The sequence below is a fragment of the Chamaea fasciata genome, unplaced genomic scaffold, assembly GCF_029207755.1.
Source record: "Chamaea fasciata isolate MVZ Bird 193981 ecotype frontalis unplaced genomic scaffold, bChaFas1.0.hap1 SCAF_3, whole genome shotgun sequence".
Taxonomy (NCBI): Eukaryota; Metazoa; Chordata; class Aves; order Passeriformes; family Sylviidae; genus Chamaea; species Chamaea fasciata.
Window position 1 is genome coordinate 14,887,798 of NW_027094088.1, and position 19,497 is coordinate 14,907,294.

Sequence of the window (19,497 nt, forward strand, 5' to 3'; positions counted from 1 at the left end):
GAGTGACTTCCAGGTGTTAAAAAGACAAATCACGTGTGGGTTGAGTTACCTTGTTAAGGTTTAGGGCTCGAGGTGATCTCCAACCTCGGAGGAGGTTAACAAAGCCTGGGAAGAAGGATGTGTGGCTCATAGTGGACACAAAGAATGCAGAATTTCTGGGCCACAACAAGGACATTTGGCAGGACCCCAAAACTAAAAAGACAGCTAGCAACTGCTGTATCAGCTCCAGCTGGGGAAAAGGTAATTCTGGCAGGAGGAGATGGTGACCACCAACTCACGGACCCAAGAAACCCACTGACCCAAAAGAAGAGAAAGACTGAGTACGGGACTAATTAGCAGAAGAAGTGAGAGAATAATTAATAAGCAGAAGATAGAATACTAATGAATAAGAGAACTATGTAACTTTTAGCCAATGAACATTAATGCCTTTTTTTACTAATATGTGTAAATACTGAAGGGTTTTGGTAGCTGCCGTGCTGGCATTGTGGCTTTGCCACCCAGCACCCCTTTCTGTGCAGTACTGTGAATAAATCAAGTACCTCAACTCTGTGTGGATTGGCCTCTCGCATACCAAGTCAAAGAACCTATTTTGGAATAACAGCTACTGCCCTCCAAACCCCGTTCCCTGCTTGCCATGGGGCCAAAAGTGCTTGTTATGGTTAATGGTGTGAGGGCATGAGCTGGAGCCATCCAGCAAAAACATCCTCAGGGAAGGAGAAGTTGTAGCACTGGCATCAGAGAACTTCCTTCCTGCCCTGCGGCGCTGTGGTGGGAAGAGGAGAAGCAGGTGTGTGGCCAGAGGAGAAACTTGGAGGGGTGCCAGCCCCACTTCTCAGCTGGTTTCGCTGACAGAGGCACAGCAGAGCTAAGAAGTGGCAGCTAAAACAACAGGATCTCTTCCTATGGTTTGGGGGGTTCTTTTTCATATTACTTGGTGAGGCTATGTCCTTTAAAAGTAAATTTCTGATGCATTATAACACATGGTGCATATGGTGTGACTCTTGGGGCTGTTCTGTGTAGGGCCAGGAGCTGGACTTGAAATGTCCTTGTGGGTCCCTTCCAGCTCGGAGTATTCTGTGGTTCTGTGACTATGTAAGACAACTCCATTTCATGGTTCTTGACTGGTATGCTTGAGATAAAGGAGCACTGACCAAAAATAACTGATTTTTATAAGCTTAAATCCACAGAAAAATTATTTGCTGTCACCAGATGCCAGTTAGCACAGCTTTTCCTTTCACTAACATTGCTGCTTAGCATTTCAAGCCAAAGCCTCTCCTTCCCTTTCGCACAACTGTAGGAGAAAAAGCTACAGGTGCACTCCCACCGCCAGCAAAGATGTGGAAATGTAAGTTAGGGCTTTAACCACAAGAGGTCCTTCAAATCCAGCTGATACGGAAGGGTTTTGAAAGCCTGTTCCTTCTAAATCTATTTCCTTTTAACATCAAGGTACAACTTCCATTTAACTTGTCATCTGTTGCATCCAGAAACAATCTGATGTGGTCTCTGCCTCAAACTGAAGTACAAAAGCAAAGGCATTTATTTTCCTGAGAAGAATGCAACAGATTCCACTTCATGTGGCTTATGAAGTGCTTGGAAGTGGAGCATGCTGCAGGATAACCCCTTCAGCAGGTTCCTGTAAAAAGCACTCACCAGGACAGGCACCTGTACAAGTGTTTGGGTGGCTCATTTTTTCAATTTTTTGCTGTAAATAGGCAACACAATTTAAATTTTTCTGGAAAATTACAGTGATCACCTATCTGGCAGGTATATGAGGATGAGGCAGGAAGAGGAAAAACTTGGGAGAATGCTGAAAGCAGGCCCAGTTTTAAAGATAAAGACTGTTTTGATCAGACTCCAGATAGATTCTCCCTGGAGATGACTCTTGTCCGTATGAGGAATGGAGATGACAGGAAAACATGAAGGGTCACCTGAATTTGGTGGCCGCCTGAGCCAAGATTTTATGAGTGGCACAGAAGTCATTTTATTGTTGGGGTTGAGTTTGGTAGTCCTGGGGTTTCTTCAGGCTGGGAGGAGCATGAGTCAGTGCTGGTGACTCTGCTAGAAGAGGGACAAGTTACTGGTATGGGAACACTGTGAATGTCTCAAGAAGAGACTGTGATCCTTGGACTTCAGACCACGTGGTCCAGAAACTTGGATGAGGGGCCTGGCAACTTCTTAATTTGTCCCATTCCATAATTCCATTCCCATAATTTTAGAAGGAACAGGCTTTCTCCAGGTCTGGGGTGTCCCTCTGTCTGTGTCTGGATGGCCAGAGGAGAAATATGGTGGCTCCGTTTATGGTGACAGCCACTTGAAAAATGCCACACTGGAAACATACCTAAGCCTGTAATTTAGAAAGTCTGGATCCAACATCAGACACCCTTGCTAAGGTGTTATCCACAAAAATGTAGAAATTTAATTTGCAGTAATGGGTTGTTGTATATCCCCTTTTCTCTGGGATCAGGCTGGGGAAAACACAGATCACAACAGCATTTATTGTATGTTTTTTTGTTATGCAGTTGTCAATAGCAAGGGACTCATTACACACTGCATTTATTTATTCCCTTGTGTGGTTCACAAACGTCTGCACTGACGGGTGGAGCAGGAGTTGGGAGACCAACCCCAGCTGGTTACTTAAAAGCAGAGGTGTGTGTTGATGTGTCAGGATGTTCAGGAAGTCCCTCCAGATCATTTTGTTTTGTCATTTATACATATATGTGTGTGTTTTATGTATTCATATCCATAGACAGATAGACAGACAATCTAGTAGTTCTGCATATAGCAGCCTTCATGGATGTAGCCTGCATTGTACAACCCCCATGGCTGATGCCAATGGATTTGGACAGATTTGGCAGGGTGTCTGTGCTCAGTTTATCGGTTTTTGTGGATTCAGCAGGACCGTGAAGTCTCTGTAGCTTTTCAGTTCTTGGCAGACACTTGGATGCTGCTGCTTGGCGCACACGTCCCCTCTCTTCAGCCTGCTTGTTCCTAGTGCCAATTTCTCCATCCACACACGTGCCTGGTAGAGCCACTCATGCTAACTCAAGCAGAGGGGGTTTTTAGGACAGGGTCTTCGTCTTCTCCCTCATAATATACATAGTTCTACTTGTTCTTCTGCCAATCTCAACAGGGTAGGTTCTAGAATAATTAAAACATGAAAGTCTGAAGTTGTTTCATAGGAGGCTACAAAAGGTGTTATTACTGAAAACTCTACAAACTACTCTGTCCTCCTCCCTTTTGTTAAATTTCCTATTTTTGAAGAGAAAGCCATTGGGAATTATATACTTGCTGTAGTGCAGACTTTACACAAAACTCATCTGAGCACCAAAAAATGCTGGATTTATCGTAATTCTTTTCTTTCTCTCCCCCTGACAATGCATACACATATACACCCACACAGCCCTCAACTAAGCTTATTAGCTCCCAAAGGGGTTCTGAACATTTTCCATTCTAGAAACAGTGGAAATGGCAAGGATTTGTCTTTTTTCAAGAGAATACCTTAGAGTTTTTGAAAATGAAACAACTTTGGCTATACACAGCTTTTCTAGATTATACAGTGACCCTCTGCTATACTCAGGCTTTCTTCCAGAGTTTAGAATAATTCATTTCTATATTGTTAGTTGCTGGAATAAGGGAAAGGCTAACAAGGTAATTTTGAGGTCTTTCTGGAAAAAAATGAAGTCATGTACATCAAGAAGGATAATTACAACAACAGAAAAGCAAAGTGCTCTTGAGGCCAGGTGCCTGGTTGTTTATCTTCTGTACTGTTTGCTATCTCTCAATATTCTTTGGAAGATACATTTAACAGGAAGGAAAAGTCATTCTCAGGTGAGGGGTCTTGCTCTTGAAGTTGCCAGGTACAGTCAAGAGCAAATTGGTGAGGCTTAGGGAGCAGCAGGAGCAAGGCTGCTCCTGGCAGAGACAGAGCCTTTGCTGACCCAGCATCAGAATCCCAGAATGGCCTGGGCTGGGAGGGACAACCTTCCATTTTTCATCCACGAGGATCCCCAGGTCCTTCATGGCAGGGCTGCTCTCAACTCCTTCATCCCCCAGCCTGTATTGGTACTGGAGTTTGCCCTGGCCTCTGTGCAGAACCTTGCACTTGGTCTTGTTGTAACTTCATGTGACTCTCATGTGACTCTCATGGGCCTCAAGCCTGTCCAGGTCCCCCTGGATGTCACTCTGTCCCTCAGGAACAGCAGCTGCACCACTTGGCTCAGTGTCTTCCGCAAATTTGCTTCTGCTGCTGCGCTAGATCTCACTGTCTATGTCATTGATGAAGGTATTAAGTACCACCGGTCCCAGTCTGAGGGACACCACTCATTCCTGGTTTCCTCATGGACATTGAGCTGTGTGGGCAGAGCAGGGTGCTGGTCACCACAACGCCCTAGACAAGGTGAAGGCATGGATCGGATCCAGAGGCAGTTCAGGAGGAAAGGCTGAAGGCAGGCACAGCTGCAGGGAGCATCACTCAGGCAGGGGCTGGGTCCTCAAGGCAAAAAGAAATGTTGATATCAAACTTTTGAAAGCTCTTCAGACAAAGTTTTCTAGGAGAGTGTTATCTGTGAGGGTTAATGTCAAGAGCAGTCTAGGAAATTTCACTTTGTTAAGTGTTTGAAACACCAGCTGTGTGCACTACCCCTCTCTATGTGTCAGCTGAGCTGAGTGACAAATTTGCTTCCAGATCTAACAGAAATCTCTGTAAGTGAGGAAAAAAACCCCAAAGGGCTAGCTATTATAGGTAGAATTTTCTCATTTTGAACGAGACTGTTAAGATTTTATCATCCCAATATTTTGCATTTTACATTTGTAACAAATGTAGTGATTTTCACTCTTCTCCTTTATTATAAACACATTTTCTCAAAAATTGTCAATATCTTTTATATTCATTTTTGCCACAAGAAATGACTGTGGACAAAGATCATGGGATTTTCCTGGTTTTATAGAGCTGCTGTAAACACCCAGTAACTATTAAAAAATTGGAATGACTCTGGCATACAAATAGCTTCTGGGGAGTGGAAAGAGGAGTCCACTGCTTCATTTGATTAATGCGTGTCCTTTCTCTGAGGCTGTCTTGAGCTGCTTTGATGTCTACAGCGGTGAGGTGATCAGAGGTAACCTAAGTGCTTTGCAGGTCTTACCTCGGGGACAGAGTCTGCCAGGCCAATCTTAGACTGTGAAGTGGAACAATTCACAGGAACAGTTTCATTGTGCTGATAGAGACAGGCCTGAAGGAGGTGTTGACCTTCCTCAGAAGCTGCCCCAAAGGAGAATTTAAGCATGAGGTGAACGCTGAAAATAAGGCAAAATAAGGCAACCAGTGAAAATGTTAAGTTTTAGAAAAATATGACCATGACAAAATGTTTATGAGTACTGAGTTCATTCTGACCTAAATATAATCAGTCTGTTAGGCTGGTAAAAATCACATATTCTAATTCACTCATGTTGTATAGGCCTGGAAAAATGTTTTAAAAGTGTATTTAACAGGCATTTTTCCCCAGTGCTAAGTTTACCGCTGGTCAGCATCCAGCATATGTAAATCAGAGACTGTTCATGCAGTAACTCATTGTCCTGTAATTGGGCTGAGAAACCACCTTTATTTTAGTAGCAGAAGATGATTAATTTCCTCTTTGCTTGCTTTTTTTGCATGTCTGCAGACAGGCAGATTCCTTGTACTAGTTTTAGAAGAACTTGTACAGCAGTGAGAAATGAAGCAAGAACTGCATGTTCATTTAGGGTCCCTTTAATGTCACTGTATGACTAAAACCTGTGGGTTTTGTTTTTTTTTCACATGACAAAACACCAAAAAGAAGAGACGGAATTGTAAGATTTCTGAATAAATTACATTTTAGGATGCTTTGCTTATATTTTGCCTTCTTGTAGATGCAGATCTGAAGTGAGTTGAGAGCTGCCAGAACAGCATGCAGCAGAACTACCAGAAACAGGAGTTCAAAAATCAAGAGTCTAAACAAAACCTGTGAAATTAATTCCCAGCCAGAACTGCAGACAGACTGCATCTCCAATTTCGATATTTTTCATGTGATACGGTATAGATCTGTGCATAATCATAGAATGTCCTAAAAAAAAAAAAAAAAAAAAAAAAAACCCAGAAAGGAAAAAAAAGGCAGGAATCAAAATAAAAATGGGCCAGGACTGAAGATGATCAAACTCTTCTCCATGATTCTATACTGCTCCCACAGAACAGGAACATTCATCTGCTGATTTTGTTGGGTTCAAGATGCTCCTGCTATTTGAAAGTGTAGTAGCCACCCACAGTTATCCTGTTTCCTGCCTTCTGTTTTATTGTGCTTCTATTAATAGTATGAACACTTGTAGATTTTCCACTGATACAGTTTGATAATTTCAAATTGCAAAGAAAAAAATAACTTGCAAATCCAGAGGAAAAAAACAACTGCAATCAAATGGTCTGACCTGTATAGCACCTGACATTGAATTTCCCTGAGTCAATCCCTGTTTAAATCAGATGATCTCTTATGGAAAACAAAGAGTTTTGATTTAAAGGTTTGCAAAGACTGATAATAGCAATGGTCTGTTAATAAAGTACCATGAGATATTTGCAGCTGTCAGGGCAGGGCACATAAATTTGAGCTAGATGGATAGGGTTAAGCAAGTTGCAAGATTTTTCCCAGCACTGCATCAGTAAATTGATGTTGCAAAAAAGAAATTATTTGTATTTTGCATTCCTGATGTCCTCTTGCTTCAGAGTTGTCACCTGTCAGCATTGGTGATGCATGAGAGAGGCAACTGGGAAGCAACCTGGTGATGAAGAACCAGCATGGCCATATTAAATGCCTCAGTCCTGCATCCCTGCCAGATACTGCTTGGAGAGCCTAAGGAAGATTGGTTCCCACTAATTAAAACGTGGAAAAAAAGAAAACCAAACCAAAAAAACCCAAGAGAAGGGTTCTTTTTTTCTTTTAAATCTATAACTTTGTTCCTTATGTGGAGCTGATCTATTGCCAAGTTATTTTGGCACTAAATCTGGGGAAATATCTTCCAAAAGTTGTTTTTCTGATGCAGGTGCAGGCTGGCACAAGGGTGAGGTGACATGGGGAGAGGTGGCCTGTTGTGCTATCACATGATGCTCTGAGTTTCACACTGGAGGAGTGTTGTGCCCAGTGAGCCCTGTCCACACAAGATCCATCCTCTGACTCAGACCTCAGGTGATAACTGCTTTTCCTAGCAAGAGAGAGTTTAACTATGAGCCTTTTCTGAATGAGTATGCTTTTAGAAGAAAATGGTAACCAGTCATTCTGCTAATAGGAAATGAATAGCTCATTAAAACTAGTACTCTGATCCCTTTTCTGCAGACTTCTTTGTGCAGATGCTCTGAGAGGTCTCTTTCCTGAAGCTTCTGTTTTGTTAGCAGCTTTGTATTTATGTAACTTTATTTTTAATCATGTATACACTGAGCTTGTGACAGTCAAAAGCTCACTGATTGAAATGAGTCTAGAAATAAATTTTGCCCATAATGGCCAGGTTAGTGCTTGTAAAGCAGCACAAGGGGCAGAAGGGCAGAGGTACTCACAACATGATTTCAAATGCTTAATAGGAGTTTGCTTTCATCAAATTCACTGCCTGTGTGCTTGTAGGTGCACTAGGGAGCTGGTTCAATACTCATTTCTCTAACCTGGCAATTCACTTTGTGAGATGTCTCAGTTTTATAACACTGCTATTTTAATGCTGCTCGGTTTTTACTATCACATTATCTTTCAGCGGATGGGCTTGGGAGGCACAAAACACAAATCTTCTGGGGAGACAGGGCTTGAGATCTCTGAGGTGGCACTAATGACCTCTCCTTGAAAAAAGTCGTGCTTGGCCCAAGGTAGAGCAGGAATCCTTCCCTGGTGTGTCTGGTAGAATATAAACCAGGGGAAACGTGGAAGCTGAGAGCTCACCATGGAATTACCAGGGCTTTCATCCTGTTCATCCCCATGATGATAAATCTGTTCTCCTTCCTGTACATGGCAGTGCTCTCTGTATCACTTCACTTGTTCCTGTCCATACCATTTTTGCCGCCCTCATGAGTGCAGGATGCTCTCTGTGGTTATCTCCTTTTTTTGCTGCATACATCTCCCTTCACATGCTACAGACACAAGGTTTCCCATTATTTAATTTTTCCTTTAACTCTTACTTTTCTCTAAAGGCTTTTCCAGTCCCTGCCAAGAGCTCCACTTGGAGCTGTTTTTCTTTCCTTTCTCATTGAGAAGGAAGCCTGCAGGGTGCTAATATTATATATTCCATCAAGCTGCTGTTAACAGACGTGAGAACAATGTCATGCTGTAAGATGTTGATCTGTAGGTGGTTATCAATCTGTCCTCATTCCCCTCCTATTTTCACAAGGTTTTGACCACCCTAACTGAACAGAAACAGCAGCAAACCCTGCAGACAAATACCACCACATTTGAATATAAAGCCCAGTTCATTATTTTTTTAATAGTGAACTAATACTTGGAAAAATATCAAAGCATCAAATACTAAAGCTGGTCCTTCTAGTGGGTCCCTAATAATTATTATTGAAAACAGTTTCTAGTATAATTGCTTTGGTACACAGTAAGTTATATTACAACCTGTAATCATCTTCATAAACTCCTGTTGTAGTGATAAAAAGAAAATAAAAATACATGAGGTGTACCTGGGTGGTGGCTGTTGCATGATATGGCAATTAAGCAGGCTGGGGAAGCAGTGAGGCAAGGAGTGACACAGGGACAATTTACCTACAGTACAGAATTGTTAGATCTATTTGTGCAGCTGGCACACATCCCTTGGAAAGGCAGAGAATTTAAAACTGAATTCCTTTCAGGTAAGGACAAATGTGGGACAGTGCCAAATACACTACTCCTTTCCATAGGTCAGCTCTAAAAATTATTTCTTTTCTCAAGCAAGTTTCTATTTTAATTAAAAAACCTGAAGATTGATTGATATTTAAAATAAGCTAATATAAAAAGGTGTCCTCCTCTGCCCTTCCTTTAACTGTCTGCTAAAGCCAACAATCCAGACATGATCCAGTGACAACTGTATTACCATGGAACTCTGTACTGACAGTTGCAGCCCTGCTGGTCTGCACTGAGCAAAAACATTATTTGAAACTTCATTTTTAGGACCACTGCAGTATTTTGTTGTCTGTTTTCCTGTGGAGAATTTGGAAGAGACACGTGTAAGGCTTTTTGCCAGGACAGAGCAGATAGCCTGCCATGTGAAGCCTTGAGAAGGATATGCAGCCAATCCTCATGTGCTCGCCTTGAGGCCGACATTCAGGCAGCCCCTTGGTGTGATCCAGACCCCACCCAGGCTGCTCTCCCCCTCAAATACTGGATGACCCTGCTGTCACTCTTCCTCATCCAAGAAATAGTCCCCATAGTCCCTATGGGCTTCCACATTGCTTTGCAGAGCAAACTCCAGGTGACCCTTATGGCAGAACATTGCTGGGTGTTAAAATATGGTGGGCACCATCTCTGTTCGTTGTATGTATAACACAGGCACCAAAAATACACAAAGTATATAGTTCTGAATATATTGCAGGGTTTTAGATATTTTTGCTGAATTGTAGTGGGATAATTATCTCTCTGTGAACAGAACTGCTGCAGCCATGAATGATGAGTATCTTGTCTATGGGACTCTATAACCTGTGACCTGTGATTTTCATCAGAAATGGGAGTTCATGTGTCTATGCCAGACAGCAAATATCTATAGTTCTCCTTTTCACAAATTTGACAGAGTGGTTGGGAGGTTACATTACTTCCATGGCAAGTCTGCTGCTGTCAGCACTGCCTGAACTTCAGAAGTTAAAGCTTATAGTTGTGACATTCATTCATGCATAATTTAAGGTATAATCTCTATCTCTAAATTTGACTTTTCCACAGGGTTACCAGGAAACAAGGCCTCATTTTTACACACTTCCTTTTCATTACTGTTTTTTTTTAAGCTTCACATTTAATGGTTTTCTATTTGACACATTCTCTTTTATTCCTAGTTTCAGGAAGGCAACTTCAGCCGGAAGACTCCCACGTCACTGCTTGACTTGTCTGCTACCACGTGTCTTGAACATCCTGTGTTCATAGTAATAATACAGTGCAGGTTCTGTATTAATAGAAGTACACCTAAATCCTTTTCACTTGTCTCAGAGCATCTGCTATCTCCTCCTACATTCTTCCTTAAATCTTAACACAGGGGCTCTTAGAGAAAATCCTGCTTCACACTTAAACAAGCTCATTGAATTGGTACTTATTAATGCATATATTTTACAGGTCTTTTTTTTCTGCGAATGGAAAATGCATTTCATTAGTTTGAAGCCTTTTGTGTTGGAAAAATGACTAAATAGATGCAGTAAAATCTGATCATTTTCTGGGTGAAGTTTTTATTCACTGTCTTTTCCTCTGCCCTCAGGTGGTGGCTTACTTACCTCACAGCCAATTACAGCTGGGCAGGACTTGCAACAGAGATCTGTAATTTTAGAAAAAACTCTTTGGTAACAGATGGCCTCTTTTTTTTTTTTTTTTTTTTTTTTTTTTTTTGGTAAGGACTGCTGAAGTCCTCTAGTATCTAATTTAAGTAAAATCTGTGAGCTGACAGCAGACTTATGCTACATTGCCAACTCTGGGCATTAAAAAATAACAAGTTTTTAAAATATAATGAACTTTTAAATTTGCCTGGTGATTTTTCAATCCAAGGCACTGAGTGGTCTAAATTTCAAATATTTCCCTGGAAGACTGAAAGTCAAGAAGTTGCCTTCCTTTCAAATAAATTCCCATTTAATCCTGGGGATTTAAAACCCAGGGTTTCACAGAAGGTATCATCTGTTGCAAATTTCATGGAAAAAAATCCCCTGAAACTTGCAACTGTGCAGCTGGCAGTGCAAAACAGGACAGCCCTGCTCCCTCCTGGGGTGCATCTACTGCGTGTGCCCGTGGGTATGGTCATTGTACACACAGACACGCGGTGTGAAATTCAGAAAGTTCCCTTTCCCAAAAAAAGGGATCAACTTTCCAGGAGTGGACAAAGGGGAGTCTGTTTCCATTAACTCTCCACCGAGCTGTGCAAAGTACCTGTAGGCAGGGACAGCCCGAGGGGGCAGCTGTACATCTTCTAATGGGCCTGCCTGGAGTGGCTGGGAAGGGCACAAGAGCTCAGTGCTCAGAGTCATCCACCAGCTGGATGGTTGTTACCTTCTGCACCTGCTTCAGATGGAGGTGATCCATCCACTGCCAGTTATTTTCACACAGTCAGATGCAAGCTGAAATCACAGATGTTCACTGATAGTGCCAAGGCTTCCACAGCATCACTCTGCTGCAGAGGCCAAGCAGTGACCTCCTGCACAAGCACTGCTGTCACTCCAGGTGCCTGCACAGCAGGTCTAGATTTACTGCTTGATTTCAAGCAGGTCTACCTAAAGTAAGTGCCAATTGCCATTCAACCATTTCCCAGCCCAGTTTTAAACGCAGCCCCTAGTCCGCAGTCTCTTGCTTCCACCTGATCGACTGAGAGCAGCCCAGCTTTGTGTGGGACAGGGATGTGACATCAGGTCACACTGATGTCACACCACACTGAGATGGGGCACGTGTAGAAGCACAGATCTGACCCAGCATCCTTCCTCTCATGGTTGTGTGAGTAGCAGAACATGGTTAACTTTTAATTTTTGTGGTGTTGGTGCACTGTAACAATGCAGCATCAGGATGCTGAACCAATTTCTTTTTGGGCTGCCAGTGCTTTTTTTCTCCACTTTGAGGATTTTGTGGCAATGGTCAATGCTACTGTCAGAAAAACAATAACTCCTTTCCAAGCATTTTGCCATATAAAGAAGTGGTGAGACAAAAAGATCAAAAAGAATAAACCCAAAACAAAAAATGGAGGGGAAAGAAAACCCTAACACACACAAAATGAGACAAAAAGAATTGGGACATAAGGAGAGAAAAAGAAAAGTAGTTGAAAAAAGAGAAGAGTTATCAGTGGAAGCAGAAGGGAAAGGAATCTTAAAACATGATTCTGGAGGAATACTCCATCTCTCCTTAAGGTACCTCCCTGCCTTGAAAGGGGCTACAAGGCTCCAACTGCACCTGAATCTCTTTCAAGGGGGGAATTTGTGTCTTCCTGCCAGCCCTGCTGCCTGAAATGAGGTATGTCTTTGTGACTTACTCCAGAGAATCACAAAGCTATTTCTGAATGAGCCAAAATCTGTTGGTGTAATCTTTGGTGGTGGGTTGTTTTTATTTAAAAGAACTGCTTCTGTTCTCTCACAGCCAAGCCAGGAACAGAGGCAGGGACCAACAACACCATCCAGGTTACTGCAGTAGAGGGAGCCACACCATCACCATCCCTGACTGATCATGTAAGTACAGTCTTTCAGTTTGGCTTTTTTTTCTTTCTTTTTGTTTTAGTATCCAAGAGCTGGACTTCTAAAGACATTTAAGAATCAAAAAAATTAGAAAATAATTTGAAAAAATATAGAAAAAAATTTCATCCTTTACACGATATTATAAATTGTGTTTTCTCATATCCCTGTACAACACATTGAGGTTAACCTGATCGCTCAGTATTCCCCCTCTTCCAGAGTTTTGTTGCAGAAAAAAGAACTCAAACCAAAACAGTAATGTTGCAGATTTTTGTAATGTTTTTTAGGAAAATGCCAAGTTTACATAGTACTGTAAAGAAGTATGCAAAGGGAGCATCCCTGTTGTGGTATTTTCAAATCCTGCCAGTAAGCCCAGCCAATAGTGGGTTCTTCTAAATGTTTTTCAGTTTTGCCATGCTGAAATTGTCTTTTTTCCCCCTGCTTACACATTTTAAGACCCTTAACTTTTTGTCCCCACTTTCCCTAATCTTCCTGCTGTTGATAAATGGTAGGCTGGTTAATATTTGTACTGTTCAATATATCCAAATTATTGTGTGATAAGAGCTCCCCTACCAACATTAAAAATATTATTAAATGAATTTTTATTACGCAAAAGTTAAATGATTGTTCATTTTGAATTGTAGTGTGAGGTAATAGGAAAAAAAATGAAGCTAAGAGAAATTCTGCCTGAGAAATTATATTCCCTAGGTTTGCTAAGTAGCACATTAATGATGCATATGCATTATTAAATTCTGGAGAGTACATCACTGGCATGTAAATTTCCCTTAGGCATATGGTTAGATCACTAAGTACCTGCATTTGTCTTCTGAAAGAGTGATTCATACATAGTTGATTGTGATTTCATACCACACTTAACACTGTGCAAATCCCTTTCTGATTGACTTCTTGATTTGAGTATCGATTGTAACCTCTTGTAACCTCGATTTCTACGATGTGTAAGTAAAAAATTTCAAAATTTAGATGTAATATGAGGTATATTCAGAGGTGACACTCCAGGGATTTTCAGATTTAAGGACAGGAAGACAGTTATGGCACCAAACAACTCTGCTTTTAAGAGGATTGACATCTGAAAATTAATTACTGCAAATCCATAGAATGATAGAATGGTTTGGGTTGGAAGGGACATTAAAGATCACCCAGTTCCAACCCCCCAGCCATGGGCAGAGACACCTTCCACCAGGTTGCTCAGAGCCCCATCCAACCTGGCCCTGAACACTCCCAGGGGTGGGGCATCCACAGCTTCTCTGGGCAACCTGTGCCAGGGCCTCACCACCCTCACCGTAAAGAATTTCTCCTAATATCTAATTTAAACCTACTCTCTTTCAGTTTGAAGCCATTGCCCTTGTCCTCTCACTAGAAGCCCTAGTAAAAAATCCCTCTCCAGCTCTCCTGTAGCCCCCTTTAGGTACTGGGGGGTGCTCTAAGGTCTCCCCAGAGCTTCTCTTCTCCAGCCTGAACAGCTCTCTCAGCCTGTCTCCACAGGAGAGGGGCTCCAGCTCTCTGAGCATCAAATCACCGACTTAGTTCAGTTTTGTAGCATGGATCAACATGAACAAGATGTCAGTGAGCGTGTGAGAGGAGCAGTTTGAAAGTCTGACTTCATACAATTTGGAGAGGAAGAAGTGTGAATTACTTTCCAGCTAGACTTCTCTGTGCATGAATTACAACATTGTAGTTGATATTCAGTCGAACACATGATACTGTAGTACACAGAATTTTGTTTGTGATTACAAATGGGGAGATCTGTATATAAAGTTTGCTGAAATTTTTCATACAAAAAATTCATTTGCAGATATTGCACTTTTGGATCAACTGGAACTATTTGTAAATCCAGACCACAATTTGGCCAGTAAGCTTCATCAACAAATACAGAAAACATCCTAAAATTTAAAAAAGTTTATTATAATATATTTTAATGAGGTGTGCCACTTTTTCATTTTAAAATAATGCTTAGCCTTGAGGTTATTTAAGATGGCATGAAAGTATATTTAAATCTAACAAAATAATAGTATTTGGTTACATAACAATTTAGTTTGTCCTAAAATCGTAGTTACTTTTTCTTTCATCAGGATGAAACCCCAGACTTTTCTTTTGACTAGACTTTAAATAATCACCCCTTAAACCCCATATATTTATTCCACTTCTTTATTTAAATAAAGAATACTTTTGCATCTTTAGGTCTCATTTTAGAGAATCTCTGAGCTGCCAATACAGAAATGAGGCTCTATCACTCACCTTCTCATTGCAGGTGCATTACATGGGAGAGGAACCTGGACTATTCCTTGCACAGTGGAATTGAGGAATAAAAGTATACAGCTGAAAGGTGCCTGTAATTCTGAAACCAAGTCGACAAGTGGGCTTAGTTCTCATGTGGTAACCCTGTGTATTGATGACTTACAAGGACAAGGAGGATTTTGTGAATTACAGGAAAGATTGCTAGTAGTCATGATGTGCTTGGGTTTTCAAAAAATCTTTGACAAGAGTCCTCATGAGAAGGTATTAAAGAAATTAGGTTTCCATGGGATTGGAGGAGGGGTGCCTTTATGGTTTGAAGTCTGATTATGGGATAAGAAGCAAAAAGGAAAGGCAAAACTGTCATTTTCAGTGCAGAGAAGGGTCAACAGTAGGTCTCAGAAACTGGATGTGAGGCAGGCTTTATTCAACATCTCAACCTGGGGAGGCTGGTGGAATGAATATCCCCAAGTTTATGGAGATTAGCATTCAAACAAAGCTCTGAAGGTCAAAAAGGTGGCAGATGATGAAGGTCAGAAAGGTGGCAGATATGCTTCAGTGCAGATAAAAGTATATTTAATATATCTAAGTCACTGTCACGTAAAACTGAGCTCCAGACAGGCAGTTAGATCCCTTGGGAAAGGGCTCCCCCAGCCACCACTGGCAGGTCACTGAAATCCTCAGTTCAGAACACAGCAACAGCCAGAAAAGCAACAAAACAGAAAGGAGGCTGGAAACAGAACAGATGGCACCTTGGTGCCTTCACAGAGGAGCAGGGCAAACCCACAGCTTGTGCTCTGCCTGCTGGTGGGTCTGGTCCCAGCACCTCAACGTGGGCAGAGAGACACTGGATGCAGCAACGGGATTTTCAAAGGATGGAGCCACCACATTGCATGGAAAGGCCAAAACAGGACTGTTTGCTGGGGAGAGGAGGAGTGGGATGTAGCTGAGGTTTACAAAGTCACTCTAAGATGGATGGGGAACTGTTACTCGGCAAGTTGTGCAATGTGGGGGCTGAGGGACACTAATGGAAACTAACAGGAGATGGGTTTAAAAGAGGTGAAAGATGTACTGCTCTCCATAGCAAGGCCTGAACTCAAAAGTAAAAGTTTTAGGTTGAGATAAGAACAGTTTAATAAATAAAAACAAAGTAAAATATAATAAAAATAGTAAATGGTGATGATTTTAGAAATGGAAGAAAAAAGAAACAGACAAGTGATGCACCATAAAATTGCTCACCATGTTGATGCCACATCCCATTCCTGAGCTCAGATCACTCCCTCTTCTGGGTAACTCCCCTAGTTTAAATTCTGGGCATGATGTTGGTGTGGAATATCCCTTTGGCCAGTTTGGGTCTGTTATCTCAGCTATGCCCCGCTCACAAGTTTTTACTTTTCCATACCTCCTCCATAGCAGAGAGCATGGAGAAAAAAAACCAAAACAGTCCTTGACTTAGGATAAACATGACTTAGCAAAAACCAAAACATCAGTGTGTTATCACCATTATTCTCCTTCTGAATCCAAACCACAGCTCTGTACCAGTCATTGAGAAGAAGTTAATTCTATCCTAACTTAAACCAGGACAACCCCCAATCCAACAGTTGTGAGTACTGAGGGAATGTCCCCAGGCTCAGGTATTTTCCTCTCGGGGTCTCTCCTGTTGCCAGTGTTGGAGACACAGCACTTAGTCTGGATGGATTCAGCAGCTGGACCCAGCCAGGATGTTCTTCTATTCTTGCATTTGACATTTTCAATAAAGTCTGGGCTGGTCAATCCCTACAATACTAAAAGTAGCTCAGTAGAGCTGTCACCCCAGTGCGGGGTGGGCTCAGTACCAGACTAAGGGATTTTAAAAGTGGAGAGAATAGTAGTTGCTCATCTTCACAGGTTTCCTGGGCACAATCTAAAGTTTTCTCTTGTTACCTTTATTTTATAGAGGTGAGAACACGCTTTTTACTTGCGTGTGAAAGTCATGAAATGACAGTGAGTAGTCACTTCTCAAAAGTCTCTTCTCACAGACAGTGACAGCCCCTTCTGTGGAGCTTTTTAAAATACAGAATAAACTGTGAATTAGCAAAGACACACTTCTGTCTGAGTCACCAGCCCAGTCCAAATGACATCTCAAAGCTGTGTTGTGCTGGAAAGGCTCATAACTGTGGAAACCAATTTGAAAAGCACTGGTTCTTAATAAATAACAAGGAGTAACTCCAGCAGAAAGGAACTGGGCTGGCACAAGACTCCTTCCCTCTTGGTGTAAAAGCCAACCCACAATGTCAAATGCTTTGACTACCTATGGGGTGCCAATTCTGCCAATGTAGGACATTAAAGCAAGTAGGCATTGAGGCCACAGTAATATGGAGGACTCAGCTACAGTCTTTATGTAAGACATTCAAAACTAATCCACAAGCCTGCAGAAAAGGACAAAACCCCCTAGGGTTTATAATGAGAAATACATGTTACAGGCTTAGGGATCTAATGTGCCTCGCTTTTCCACCATAAAGATTTTCTGTGAGATTTCTGGAACATGAAGTCAGATGCTGCTGCCAAATCTGCAGCCACAGGGGGCTCTCAAGTCATGAAAAGCAGCTCTTTATTCCCTTAACTTATTTGGATTTATAGGATTACTGTGCTGAGGACTAGCTTGATGCTAAACACCCTCCCACATTTCAACTGGCTCTTGAGAGGACACTCAGCAGTTGTTTTTCCCACTGAAACAGGTATCCTGAGAGCATCACAACTGGAAGACTTCGTGCTCAAGTGGTCTCTCAGTGTCTCACCCCAGCACCTCCATTCATAATCCTCTGTGCAAGGTGAACTGAAGGATTTCATGGTCTATTGGCAAAACTCTGAGACCCATACTCAGGCAGGAAAAAAGCCAGGATTGCTTTGCAGAATTGTGCTGCATCTTAGAGAGGAAATATTTATCTGGAAAAAGTAGTGTTTCTTACAGCTTTAAAGGTCAAAAAAGCCTCTCTAAACCTGAGTTGCACTAGCACCCTGTGCAGCACAGATCCCTGCCTAAGTCTCCTCTGGAAGCCTGGAACATTTTGAACTCCTGGGGCAGGTCTTGGTTATAAACAAACCACTGCATCTTGTAGTCTCTTCATCTTCGATGTGGCCTTGGAGCTTGTACTGCTGTAGATCTCTGCTCTGTGGTGACCAGTGACAGAACTCAAGGCTTGAACTTGTGTCAGGGGTGATTGAGTTTGGGTATCAGGAAAAGATTCTTCACCCAGAGGGTGGCTGGGCACTGGAACAGGCTCCCCAGGGCAGTGGTCACAGCACCAGCCTGACAGAGGTCAAGAAGCATTTGGACAAAGCTGTTCAGGGCCAGGAGTTGGACTCAGTGATCCTGATGGGTCCCTTCCAGCTCAGCATATTCTGTGATTCTGTGCTACTGTGATCTTTGTTGCTACACTGATACACACTACAGATGGTTTATACATCTGAGCCAGATTCTGTCTCATTTCATTTTTTTTCTCTTAACTTTTTCTCCTTCATTTCGTATTCCTCCAAACTGATGCACTTTCGCTCCCGTTCTGTTTGCAGCTTTCATGCGTCACATTCTGCTCTTATTACAGTAGTAAAAATCGGGTGGGTTTGGCGTGACACCCATGTTGCTGGTCAGAAGTGCTGTCCTGGCAGCTGAGCTGGGTTTTTGGAGTTACTACCACCCCAAGGGTGGATCCTTGGGTGTGTGCTCCTGCCCCTGCAGCAGTGCTGCCTTTGGAGCTGCTGGCAGGGTTACACACTCAGTGACTCCCTAAAGTCAGAGAACAAAACTCAAATCTGCATGTTCAGCGACGCCTGCAGATCTTGGAGAGGCAGTAACACTGAGGGGGAGGTGGTGAGCAGAGTTCCAACTGTAACCTCTTACCTAACTGAAGTCACAGCAGCAAATCTGGCTGTAGCCTAAACTGCTCTCTCCATTCTTTCTGCTTCTATTGTTTGTCAATTTATTTCCCTTAATTCCTAAAAAAAAGAAAAATATGTCTGAGCATCTCTTTATTTCAGCTTGTTTTCCCCAGAAATGTAGCCAGATAAATGGGGCTACTGAGAGAGAAGTAAGAAAAAGTAGAAATGCATTCACATATAGTTATATTATGTAGCGATATTTCTGTTTCTGTTCATATTCCAGATGCTTTACTGTGGCTCCCTCCTTCAGTTCTATTTCCTTTTAGCTCCCTGTTGAAGTTTTCTTTATTCTGCAAGTCAGTAGTATACCAAAGGTTGTCCTGAGTTCACCGTGGGATAGAGACCTCAGTCAGTTAAATGTTGTGGTTTCTCCTAGTAAATCAGAAATAAGCATATTTTCAGTCCCTTGAGATTACACTGTCAGATCACAAATATCGTGAATAACAGTAGCTGGTAAGCAGCTACTGTTAGCTGATTAGAAGCTGAGCAATTACAACAGCTTTGCCCAAAGATTCCACCGCCCCTCCCCCCCACTTGCCTTAGAACCCACTTTAAAGCCTTTATTAATTACAAAAAATACTTAAACGTTTTAACAGATGAAAATAGTAACAAGTACCAAAAGACCAGATGATGCTTTCGGTTATATCACATAATTGAGTTTAAAAAATGGAGACGAGCCAATTCTATAAAGTAGGAGTAAAGCAGGCTGATAACGTTATGGCTCAAAGGGAAGAATGGCTTTCATTAATTCCAGTTTTCTGCAGAGTCCTGGCTTTCTTCTACTGCTAGACTTAAGTGCCTAATTGTTCAACACCCTTTCCTGACAGATTCAGCTTTCCTTTATCCCCATGTGTACTTCCAGGGTTCTTTACACAGAAAAATAACAGTTCACCAAGCTATGCAACATTCATGAACTTTCAACATTACTTTTCATTACACCCTTTTATTAAATGACATTCCCAATACGTGGTGGCTGGAAT

General features: G+C 42.0%; 1 long non-coding RNA gene across 2 annotated transcripts; it reads left to right on the top strand.

The window, feature by feature from the left end:
- Window positions 1–11,453: 11,453 nt before the first annotated feature.
- Window positions 11,454–17,056, top strand: LOC136287608 (uncharacterized). 2 transcript variants are annotated; one of them, XR_010720203.1, is made up of 4 exons: window positions 11,454–11,624; window positions 12,032–12,134; window positions 12,258–12,346; window positions 14,619–17,056. It is a non-coding gene; the product is annotated as an uncharacterized lncRNA (long non-coding RNA). The 2 variants fall into 2 exon arrangements; XR_010720204.1 differs by lacking the exon at window positions 12,032–12,134.
- Window positions 17,057–19,497: the final 2,441 nt, after the last annotated feature.